The following is a 13797-nucleotide window of genomic DNA, read 5'->3' as shown; positions in this document are numbered from 1 at the left end:
GGAGTTATTGTTTGTAGGACTCATATTAATAAGTGAAATTTGAATAAGATGTATTTAAGAAGAAAATAAAAAATAAACTTTAAAAAATTGTACTTAATAAGGCAAATAAACTAATAAGCTAATTTAAGTTTAGACCATATTTACACCCTACCAAACGCACATTTAAGAATAATTTAAAAAGGATGGAGAACTTATTTCCTTCACTTAAAAATAAAAATTCTTTATTACATTTCTTTCAAGACAAAATTGGACAACTTTATCACCTACTATATTACAGTAGGATACTCTCCTAGTTCCATATTATAAATGATGTTTAGAAAAATTCAACTTTGTAAGGAACAACAATTATTTATTTATGTTTAGCAAAAAAAAAAAAAAAAGATCAATTATTTATTATCTTTCAAATTAATGGATATAGGTTTCCAAAACTATCCCTTAATTTAAACTAAAATAAAACTATCAAAAATAGGGTTATAACCTTTCAAATAAAAATAAATGATAAATAGAAAAGTTATTAATATTATATTAATTAATTTTTTAAATATAATTATATTTTAAAACATCTCAAAAAAATAAATAAATAAATAACAGTATAGGACAGAGAGTACTCTACCAATACCTTATGCCACAAGTTTGTTGACCTCTTAAAACCTGTACAAAAAATAATGTTATCAAATGGATGTAACTTGCCATTCTTGAAAAATATGTTAAAATTCCTTATACTTGTAACCACTTGTGTAGTGGATTCTCGAGAGTGGTGACCTTAAATTCACTCCGGTGAAGTTGTGCCTCGGTGGTTTTCCCTATTTGTAAACAAATCACCTGTGTTATATTTAATTTCCTCTGCAGTTAGTTATTTAGTGATTTGTTTGTGCTACCACGCTATTGCATGTAATTTGACTAATTAATTAACTTGAGTAATTAATTAATTTGCAGGGTGTCAATTCATTTTAACCCAACAATTATTATCTGGAAAAGTTAATGGTTTGTTTAACACACCATAAAAAACACATTCTCAGTATTTTCTTGATCTAGAGGAAATGCATTATTAGAAAAGTTGTTCTTGAACTTCTATACAATCGCTACTGTCTAATCCTACTTCCTAAGGGGTTTTTGGATTGAGAACCGATTCGCACCAAATTTTACTTTAGGTTGCACGAATTAACCTTTTACGCACAATGCTTTCGTGTCGTGTGATTCTATAACACTGAGAGATTATTCCTAATCTTATCTTTATTTCTGTTTTAATTACTGCTTGTTTTGACCAAAAGTGTGTTTATTCACAAAAATATTTCCATCGCCTACTTGGCGACATGGCTTCTACACAAAATGATTTTCATTGTTCTTAGTTTTTGTTCACCCTTGATTAACCTAAATTGGCCTCTTTTCCCTTTACTTTCAAAACCCGATTCCTCAAAATTTAGCTACAAAGAACCTTACCTCCATTGAGATTCAAAACAATTACCAGAAAAGTAACTAGTTGGAAACCAAGAAGCAATGTAAATGCAACAAGAGAGGTCTCAAGTTTGAAGGTCAAGCATGTGTTCAAGAAACTGAATGGGTATGGCACAAAAGTGTGTGATCCTAGCTTTTTTTCATAGTTGTGTATGTTAATGTATTGGCTACTTTGGAAAAAATACACAAGATGATGGTTTTGTTTTGTACTTTGTGAAAGCTGCGATCCTGTGGATTAGCTTTTTTTTTTTTTTTTTTTTTTTTTTTTTAAAACTTTAAAATTTGTTTGTTACTTTTCAAAACTCAATTTAAAAAACAGGACGATTTTTTTAGGGCCCACAAAGAAAGATATGTGGATGGGATTTAAATGTGACATTTTGGGCGTCGCCCACATGCACTTATGCTGACCCAACTTTGGCAGCTCAGGCTGGGCCTGGTTTCATGATCATGATAGATTAACAAACAAGTGTATAATGTCATATCTCCATCTCTATTTCTTCTATATATATATAAAAAGTGCGAAGCTACAGTGTTTTTAATTTGTTCAATTGACACTGTACTAGCTACAATAGCTATATATATATAAATATATATATATATATATTTTAAGTCATCGATTTGCCTTTTTTTTAATATTTATATGAGTTGGCATATATATTATTGTACCGACACAACAATTCTTAAAAAGTGCAAACGTGCGTAGCTACAGTGTTTTTGGTTAGTTCAATTGACACTGTAATTACAGTAGATATAGTGTTTTTTTTTTTCCAATTATTGAGTTGTTAATTTCTTATCGGTCGAATTAAAATAATAAAATATGAAACTGTGACCAACTATGACTGAAAAAAAATGTTTTGCGAAAATGTTGTAACACTTGTTGTGTGAATGTGTAAAAGTTACAGTACTTTTTAGTTTGCTTAATCAAGGTTTTAAAAACCGGGCCAGACCGATTGAACCCGAAACCGGAGGCCAATTTGATCCGAAAAAAATGGCTAAAATCAAGGTAAAACCAGAAAATATCGGTCAAAAACTAGTAAAAATCAAGAACTGGAGGCAAATCCAGTTTTGCCTCCGGTTTGGTTTTTAAAACATTGTGCTCAATATGTACTGTTCATCACTTTTTTTTTTCTTTTTTTCTTTTTTCCAGTCATCGGTTTGTGCTCTTTTTAAAAATATATATTTATATGAGTTGGCATATATATTGTTATACTAATACAATAAATTTCACAATATTTTTACAATTATTGAGATGTCAATTTCTTATAGGTCGAAATAAAATAATAAAATATAAGACTGTGACCAACCGTAACTGAAAATAAATGTTTTGTAAAAATGTTGTAACACTTGTTGTTATCATAATATTTTCACTATTGTTGAGATTTTAGTTTTTTATAGATCAAATAAAAAAAAATATTAAGTCCACAACATTTTCACATTAATTTCAGAACAAATCATAGGTAAGGTACTATTGATGGATAAAAAAGTGATATCAGTCGTGAGTCCATTTTAAAATCAGTAACAACTTGCCATCTAGAATTTGTTATGAAAATATTATGGAGATAACATTTCTATAAAATAAATAATAATATATCAAACCGAAACTTACCACAGCTAAAAACAAAGGTATTATGAAAATATTGTGACCTTTTGTTGTGTTCCTAGAGTTCTTTTTTGGTTTAGTCAAATTTGAAGAGCAAAAATTCATTGTTTTACCTACAAATTTTTTTTTTTTTTTTTTCTGTTGTTGTTGTTGTTTTTTTTTTTTTTTTTTGTAGTTTCTTTTAATGCATAGTTTAAAGTGGTTGTCCCAATTAAAAACCAATAGTAATTTACCACTTAGGATTTGTTGTGAAAAATTTGTAGATGTAACATTACTTTAAAATAAAATTATAGAAGATCATACCAGGGCCCACCATATCTAAAATAAAGGTATTGAGAAAATATCGTGACATTTATTGTGTTTTTGGTTTTTTTTTTTTTTAGCCAATTTGTTGAGCCAAAATTCATAGTTTTATGGACAGTGTCTTGGGCTGACTTTTTTTCTTCTTTGAACACATTGGTTAAAGTAAAAAACACATCGTTTTACTAACAAAAAAGAATTATGAAAAAAAATATTTTCCCCCTTTATGTTTGAGGTAGTTTCATCCCCCAACTTTAAAGTTGAATAATTTCCTCTTTTATATTTTGTAGACAAGTATATAATCCCTGTTATTACTCTCTTAGTTGAACTTTAACAAAATCATATGATTCCTAGAATATTTCATTGTGCAATATCTAAAATGACACACAAAATTTTAATGTCCAAAAATTTTCTTCGTGTATTTTAAGTTTTTTGTTAGAAAGTAAACATGGTGATGTGTGGTATTCTATTAGTTACCTAAAGAAGACTAACTTATTAGTGGTTTAAATATTCTAGATTTATACTTTTATAAAATAGAAACTTCAATGACATATGTTTTTTGTTATTTTATTCTTTTTTTAATTGTTTTCTTTCTTAAAAAGGTGTCATTAAACATTAAGTAAACTAAGCATCGTAATTAGGCTCATAAAATAAAATTATAAAGAAGGAAGTATGAATAACAAAATATTCATTGCAAATGGTTGTGGGTATTTAATTTGATGAAGAGTTTCAATTTTAGCACATGTCATCATTTATTATGAAATTTTAAATATTGTGGCAATGTTTTATCAAACCTTAGTCGTTTATTGTTGGAATATGATGACATTTATTATCATTATTAGTAGAATTCTTTTGTGAGTAGATATATACTATCTTTAGTAAATAGGATCTATGAAATGAAAAAGTATTTTATTTCAAATGATACCATGTCATCCGTATCAAAATCTGATAAACGAGAGACGTGTGTGCAAACAATAACTATCCACTAACATATGTCTTTCAATTATTAGTGGGTCAGTTATTTTTTGCTGACATGTCTCAGACTTATTGGGTTTTGGTACCATTGACATAGTATAATTTTTTTTTTTTTTTTATAGAATGGACATGGTATCATTTGATACCAAATACCTTCTCTTAAGAAATTATCACACTAAATAGATAGTCATATGTTAAATGACTATTTTAAATTTAAATACATGATTTGATACTACTTCAAAAACAATTCGATCTTAAATTTTCTCACTTAAGGTGATAGGCCAAAAACGTATTGACCCCTCGTGATAAATTAATTGATTAATTAGCCAAGTTTATTAATTAATCAAATTAACATGCAAACACGTGGTAGCACAAACAAATTACCAATAAACTAAAGTGCAGCAGAAAATAAATTAATACAGTGATTTGTTTACGAATGAGGAAAACCAACACGGCAAAAACCCCACCAAATGATTTTAAGGTCACCACTCCCGAGAATCCACTATTATAAAAAAAAAACAGTTACAAATAAAGGAATCCCGGTACTTTATACCAACCTACAGTTGAACCCTTACCCCAATACCCAATTAGACTTGTTCTGTTGTGACAATCTCTCCTCGTATTGCACGGCTCCCAATACGTGACTAACTAATTCCCAAATCCCATTTTGCGACTTCAATCACCAACTAGAGAAAGATTGTTGGCTGCAAAGTTCTTCAGTTCATCAAACGATGAAGATCAAGAAGTTCCTTGGTTACTAAACCCTACAGTGTACAAACACAGCAGCTTCTTCACAAGAAAGATGAACTAGGGCAAACTAGGTCTCCGGTTACAATTTGCTCTTGTACAATTATGCTATTGGCTGTGTGTCACCTCATACGGCCCTTAAAATAATCATTATATATGTTTAGGGTTGTGAGAAAAGAAAGCCCAAACATATAATCACGGATTGGATGAAAAATAGACTCGAAAATCTAAGTTTCATAAATCTCGACAAATACCCTATCTGTCAAGCTGCTGTCGAGCCACAGGCTAGAACAGCTCTTCAAGTCTCGATAGATGTTAGCTGTCGAGTTTTAATGAATAGCACTTTTCACACTTGAATCTTGGATAGACTTGCATGACTTCAATACTTGGACTTGAAACAAGGTTCCTTGAAGTATTAAACACATCATAAATCTACCCAATTACAAGTAAAGTGTGTTTTGTCAAAAGATTAACCAATTACATAAAATGTTGACATATGTTCCTAACATCAAGTCACATATATCCTAACATAAGGGGTAGCACATGTAACCCTTACTAGTGTGTGTGTGTGTGTATAAAGCCAATAGGCTCATGAACAGTGTTTTTGGTTTAGTGTGTTGTCTTTTTTCCTTTTTTTTTTTCTTCAAGTTCCCCAATTTGGTTCAAGCTTCTTTTTTTTTTTTTTTTTTTGGATCTTTATATGTTTACTTTGTACTTGTAATGTAAGCTTACATTGTATACACACAAAAAGTGCAAATATTATAAACAATTGCAAAAAAAAAAAAAAAAAAAAATTGTTTTGCAATGTGTACAACATTTACCAATTTTTATGTTTACAATATAAATTTACATTGTAAGTACAATGTATATTTCTATATATAAAAAAAGTGGATGGGAAAAGCTATGGTAACATCGCTATAGTAGTTTTGGTTTGTTTAATTTTCACTATTTTGCTGGCTATATATATATATATATATATATATATATATATATATATATATATATATATGTACAAATCGCACTATTTCACGTTATAATAAAATATTAACACAAAACATTGATGCAATATTTCACAATTGTTGAGGTATTAATTCATTATAGGTCAAAATAAAATAATAAAATATCATACTAGAACCAACCACAACTAAAAATAAAGGTATTACGAAGAAAGAAGTGCTACATGCATAATATTTTTCACAACACTTTCATAACAAATCATAAGTGGTAAATTGTTATTAGTTCCAATTTAAACTTACCAATGAAACTACTTTTTTTCCCACAAAAAACAATCTATAACAACCTACTACTTATGATTTGTTGTGAAAATGTCATGGACATAGCATTTTTTTGTGTTAAAATGTTAAAACATCTTGTTGTCGTCACAATATTTTCAAAATTTCTAAGTTGTCAATTCTTTACAAGTCAAAATAAAATATAACAATATTATTAAGCTATTATGAAAATTTTGTGCCCTTCTGTTGTATTTTAGAAATTGTTGTTGGTTTAATCAGTTTTGTTGAGCTAAAATTCACTATTTCATATACAATTTTCTTGGGTTGACTTTTTGTTTTTGTTTTTTTTTTCTTTGCCCACCATTTTAATTAAAAATGCATAGTTTTACACACAAAAACAAAAACTTAGGGAAAATTTTTTTTCATCCTTTATGTTTGGGGCAGTTTACAGTTCTTCCTTAAATTTTAAAATCAAGCAATTTTCCCTTAATATTTTGGAAAAGAACAAATATGTTATATTGTTATTCTCTCAGTTAAACCCTAATGAAAACTTATGATTCTTAAAATATTTTATTGTGTAATGTCTAAATTACTCCCGCTAAATTTTAACATCCCAAAATTTATTTTTAATGTATTTTGAGTTTTAGATGATAGAAATTCTTGGAAAGTTGGAATGATAATATAAGGTGTTTTATTTGTTATCTAAAGAACGTTGATTTTCTAGGTTTAAATTTTCAAAACTTATAATTTATCTAATGAAAAATTCGATGACACATGTCTTTTTTATTATTATTATTTTTTTAATTTTCTTAGCAAAACTCAATTGTTTATTGTTGGAAGATGATAATATTCGTTATTCTTCTTAGAAGCTTTTAGTGAGTGGATATATTGCCTTTAGCAAGTAGGTACTAAAAAAAACTATTATAGTAAAATAGATATTTATATGTTAAATAGCTACCCTAGTTGATCAAAATTCTTATACGAATGAGATTAACTTTTTACAAAATAATTATCAAAATTATTAAAATTAATATCTCTTTTGATTAATGTATATCTTTATGTACTTTAAAAATCAAATGATTTATATATTTGTTTTGTGATACAAATAAAATCTAGAATTGACCTTAATCACTACTCTAACTAGTAACATAAAATGAGGGTGACAATGCATGTAGCAACTAGCAAGAGTATCTTATTTTAATATTATTACGTTCTTTTAGGTTACAATGACAATTGTCCAAAATTTTAATTGATATCACCTAGTTCTTTTAATTAGATGTCCAGAGTTCAGACTTCAAAACCTTTTTCTCCTATTGTAACTATTGAATTATTAAAAAATAAGGTTATAATAACAATTTTAAGCCAAAGATTCTAGGGATACCTTAATGGTTTCAACATCTCTAATTATAATATGAGATTCTTATCCCTATTAGTCTAAAATTTTACTAAGATTTACTTGTAAAATATATTTATGATTATTATAATGTGAATAATGCATATTAGGAGTAGCATCTTCTATAATTTTTAGGTAATTTTCTCATAATTTTTTAAAATTTTATTTATTATTCAATTAAAAATTTATAAACAATTTAGATAGACGTAGTGTAAGATTAGAACACCTAATTTTTTCCTTGAATTTGAATGTCAGATAACAGAACATATATGGGAGACAGCAAAAACAAAAAGACTACATTTTTTTAAAGAAGCATTTAAATTATTGTTTTTCACTTTATTGTGTCTTGTATAAGAATGTAAAGAAAAGAAGTTTCTAGAGAATGAAAGAGAACTTCTCAATTGATTCAATTTAGTAACATCCAGTAAGTGTTAATTTACAAGCTTAGTCAATATATATATATATATATATATATGTACAAACAGAGAAGCAAAAAAAGCGCCAAAACTAACTACTCTAACAACCATCCTAAAAGCATAACTGCCACTATGACCACACCAATAAGCACATGACAGCTGGAGCTTCTAACTGACTTGCTTTCTATCTTTCACACGTGTTGAACCATCAGACTTGTAGCATGTCGTTTTCTTCTTCTATTTATAGTCTTTATTTTCGTTTAAGCATTTTTGCCATTTAGTACTTGCATCAGTTTCAACACTCCCCCTCAAGTCATGAACCTTAAATTTTGTGACTTGAACTGAGGAAGTTGACTTCATTTGCCTTGGAGCAAAAATATCTTTTAGTCCTAACTTATTTGATAATCTTGCAAAAGATGAAAAACCTAATGCCTTGGTGAATATATCTGCCACCTATGAATTTGTTGCAATGTGGAAAGTTTTAATCATGCCTTCCATGATCTTCCCACCAAGTGACAATCTACCTCAATATGTTTTTTCCTCTTATGGAAGACTAGATTAGCAGCTATGTACAATGTTGTTTGATTGTCAGAGAATAACATAGCTGGCCTAGGATGATTAATCTTCAAATCCTTAAGCAATTGCAAAACCCAAGTAATTTCACAAGCTACACTAGTCATTGCCCTATACTCTGCCTCAGCTGAGGATCTTGAGACCACCCCTTGCTTCTTTGATCTCCAAGAAATCAAAGAATCACCTAAGTATACTGCATAACCAGTTAGTGATCTTCTGGTATTAGGGCATCTTGCCCAATCTGCATCACAGAAAGATTTGATATGCAAATCTGAATTGCTTGGAAAGAAAATCCCTTTCCCTAGTGAACCTTTTATTAACTGACGTACCCTATTGGCTGCAAGCAAGTGAGGTTCCCTTGGCTGTGACACAAATTGACTCAACCTATGAACAACATAGGTGATGCCAAGTCTTGTCAAGGTCAAATACAATAATCTTCCAATCAGCCTTCTATATTATGCAAGGTTTGCAAGAGGTTTACCTTCATACTTAGATAACCTCAAATTTTGCACCTTAAAAAACTTGACTAGTTTAGAACCAATAAACCCTGTGTCTTTCAGAATTTCTAAGGCATATTTCCTTTGGTTTAAGCTGATTCCTACATCAATTCTAGTCACTTCAAGTCCCAAGAAATACCTTAAAGATCCAAGATCTTTCAAGCCAAACTTAGCATCAAGTAACTTCTTCAAATTATCAACACAAATTGGATTGTTCCCGGTAAGCAAGATGTCATCCACATACACTAAAAGCATTGTAAAAGAGGAACCTTGGGTGTGAGTGAACAAGGAATAATCTGATTTTGACTGAATGAATCCCATCTGTAGAATTGTAGTGGAAAACTTCTTAAACCATTGCCTAGAGGCCTGCTTAAGACTATAAAGGCTTTTATTCAACTTGCAAACCAGATTCTCCCCTGTGAAAGCCAGGTGGAAGACACATGTAAACATCCTCAAGCAAATCTCCATGGAGAAATGCATTGTTAACATCCAACTAATACAAGTACCACCCTTACACAACAGCTAAAGAAAGAACAATTCTGACTGAAACAGATTTAGCAACAGGTGAAAAGGTCTTAGAATAATCCAAGCCATGCTTTTGAGTAAAACCCTTGGCAACCAGACAAGCCTTATACCTCTCAATGGTGCCATCTGCATGATACTTTATCCTATACACCCACTAGCAACCTATAGGTGACTTGCCTGGAGGTAATTGTGTCAATGTCCAAGTATTATTAAGTTCAAACGCATTAATTTCCTTGGCCGTGGCATCCTTCCATCTAGAGAATTGAATTGCTTGATGAAAGGAAGCAAGTTCTGATGGGGTTGAAGTGGCTACCATAACAAAGGAATGGAAAGTAGGACCAAGATGAAAGTAACTCAAATTCTCTGAAACATCATATGGAAAACCAAGACCAAGTTTGGTACTAGCTGACTTACAGGATTAATCAAGAAGCTAAGTAGGAGGATGATGTATTCTGATAGACCTTCTAAGGACAAGAGGTTCAAGGGTAGAGGGTGAAGACACAAGAGGAGCAGTTGAAGAAGTGAGGTCTGTAGACTTAGTGACACCTAAAGGAGCATCTAAAGATTCTATAGAGGACCGAGTGAGGACTGCTAGAGAAGAATCAACGGAAGTAGTGATCAAAGGAGTGGAAGAAGAAGACTGTCTAGGTACAGAATCAACATCAGAGACAAAAATGGGATTAACAAAAGAATTAGGAACATAATGAGGGAAAACAAAATCATCCAAATAAGAGGCTGAAGGTTGAATAGAAGTAGCATAAGGAAATATATGCTCATAAAAGATGACATCTCTAGAATAGAAAATGGAGTTAGACTCAAGATCTTAAACCTTGTAACCCCTAATGCCATAGGAATAGCCTAAGAACACACATTTTCTGGCCCTAGATGCAAATTTGTGCCTATTATGGGAAGGAGTGGAAGCAAAACATAAGCAACCAAAGCATCTTAAGTGAGCATAAGTAGGTACAAAATTGAAAAGGAGTTCATAAGGACTTTTGTTTCCCAAAGATTTGGAAGGAATCCTATTAAGCAAGTACACTGCTATCAAAATGCAATCACCCCAAAAGCATAAAGGTACCTTGGATTGAAATTTCAAGGCTCTTGCAACATTGAGAATATGTCGATGCTTTCTCTCAACAATTGCATCTTGTTGAGGAGTATCAATACAAGACAATTGATGCAAAATAACATTGGATTAAAAAAAATTCCTTTAAAAGAAATTTAGTACCATTATCACTTCTAATGGTTTGGATTTGACTATTAAATAGAGTTTTAACCATAGTTGCAAATTGAGGAAGTAAAAATTGAGTATCAGATTTATGTTTGAGAAAATAAACCCAAGTGCTTCTTATAAAATCATCCACTATGGTTAAGAAAAATCTGAATCCATCAAGAGTACAAGTAGCAAAAGGACCCCAGGTCACAATGAATTAACTCAAAAGGCTTAGTTGATACATGAATACTAGAAGAAAAAGGAAGCCTTTTCTGTTTGGAATGGTAAAAAATATCACAACAATCTGCTTTATTGGAAGCAACAACATCTATAACATCTTTTAACAAGGAAAACTTGGAATAAGAAGGGTGACCTAGTCTACTATGCCACAATTCTGAAGAAGAATGACTAGCATTGGGAACAAGAGCAGTGTGAGGAGTGGAATCTTGTAGTTAATATAGCCCATTGCATTCTTTACCCAGACTAATCGTGCTCCATTGAGCAAGATCCTAGATAAAACAACAATTCCCAAGAAAAGTAAGGCAACAATAAAGATTCTTGGTAAGCTTGCAGACAAAAATCAAATTGAAACTGAAGGAAGGAACACACAAAACACCAATAAGTGTGAGAGTAGAAGAAATTTGCACTGTGCCTATGTGTGTGACTAACACTTCTTCCCTATTTGACAAAAAGACACAAGATTGAACAATGGAAGTTACAGAAGTAAGTTGAGAGACAAAATGGACCATATGATCAGTAGACCCAATATCTATGATCCAATCATTAGATTTATATGCATGCCTATTAACAACTTGGGCAGAAAAAATGGAATGAGAAAGATTTGGTGGTATCCAATATGGATTACCTGAAAAATTGGAAGAACAAAAAGGTGTAGTGGAACTAGAAGCTGTGAGGGATTGAGCAGAAGCAGCAAGTTCCAGCACTGAAGCAGCCTGGTGGAGAGTTTGAGTACCATTGCCTGATCCAGATGCTGAATAGAGTTTCAAGAAATTGAGTAACTGCTCACATTGTGCCTGAGATATTGGACACTGTGACAAAGAACGCTATGGAGCAAATTGCAAAGAAACACCTCCAAATGGAACACCAAGAGTGTTCTGTGGTGCAGGAACAAAGTCTGATTGAAAGCCAACATTAGGCAGACCACCATTGATCTGATGAGTGTTTGAGGCAACAAGGACATCAAGATTTACAAAATTCCTAGAGACTTGATTTGCCATAGCCTTATTACCCCCTTTTTGGTTTGTACTCTAGAGGGTAACCATGGAGTTTATAGCACTTATCTGCTTTATGACCGGTGAAACCACAATAGGTACAAATAGGCCTCTCTTGGAATGCCCCCCTCCTTTACCACCAATATAATCTTGATTGTGACCTTTATTACTATTGTTCACATACATTACAGTAGCAGCTTCAATAGGATATGCCATGTTAACTCCATGACCTATATTTCTTCTCTTTTCTTCTTGCAAGATTAAAGAACACACTTTGCTAAGGGAAGGAAAATGCTCAATCAACAAGATTTGACCAATAAGGTTTCCATAGCTATCATTTAACCCCATTAAGAAACGAAAAACATGTTCCTTATGTTGAGCATCCAATTGAGAAGACTTAGAACCACAAGTACAAGCACAATTACAAATAGTATAAGGTTGATAATTGGCAAATTCATCCCACAATGTTTGGAACTTGGTGAAATAAGAACTCACCGAGAGTGAACCTTGTGAAAGATGAGAAATCTCCTTCTCAAGCTTAAACAATCTTGGAGTATTACCTTGTGAAAGCCTATCCTTAAGATCAATCCACAAATCCCTTGCATTATTGATGTACATCACACTTGCTTTGAGTTCCATGTTGAGAGAATTAATTAACCATGACAACACTGCGATATTGCAACGACTCCAAGAATTGAACAACAGAGAATTAGGATTTGGGTCTGTGATTGAACCATTAACGAAACCGAATTTGTTTCTAAAACTTAAAGCCAAAAACACTAATCTAGCCCAACTCGTGTAGTTCTCAAGACCAGTCAAAGGCTTAGAGGTGAGAACAAAACCTAGATTTTCATTTGAGGGAAGAAAATATGGATTGCTGGCATACTCGTCTGCCATAGCCGTGCTTGAAGAAGGCACAGACTGTGAAGGGTTTGTGGAAACAAGGATTGATTGTGAGGAGTCAGTCATGGAAGCCATTAAAGAAGCTTCAAGAACGTGAATTCCAAAATCTAGGGATTGAAAAACTGAAAAGGGAAAAACAGAGCTTCGGTAGAAGTAATCTACTTTGATACCATGTAAAGAAAAGAAGTTTCTAGAGAATGAAAGAGTACTTCTCAATTGATTCAATTCTGTAAAATCCAGTAAGTGTTAATTTACAAGCTTAGTCAATATATATATATATATATATATATGTGTGTGTGTGTGTGTGTGTGTGTGTGTGTGTACAAACAGAGAAGCAAAAAAAGCACTAAAACTAACTACTCTAACAACCATCTTAACAGCATAAATGCCACAATGACTACACCAATAAGCACATGACAACTGGAGCTTATAACTGACTTGCTTTCTTTCTTTCATACGTGTTGAACCATCAGACTTGTAGTGTGTCTTTTTCTTCTTCTGTTTATGGTCTTGATTGTTGTTCAAGCCTTTTTGCCGTTTAATACTTGCATTAGTCTCAACAAAGAAGTTTATAACCTAGTGATGAAAACAAGAATTTGTCTTGAGGACCAAAATATGAACCAAATATTTTTTGATCATTCAATAATATAAAATATATTAAAATTTAAAACTAAACTACTACATAAAAAACAAAATTAATATCTATTATATAATATCTGAATATAAACAAAATAAA

The sequence above is a fragment of the Castanea sativa genome, chromosome 10 (assembly GCF_040712315.1).
Source record: "Castanea sativa cultivar Marrone di Chiusa Pesio chromosome 10, ASM4071231v1".
In the NCBI taxonomy this organism is placed as follows: domain Eukaryota; kingdom Viridiplantae; phylum Streptophyta; class Magnoliopsida; order Fagales; family Fagaceae; genus Castanea; species Castanea sativa.
Note: the sequence above shows the minus strand (reverse complement) of the source record.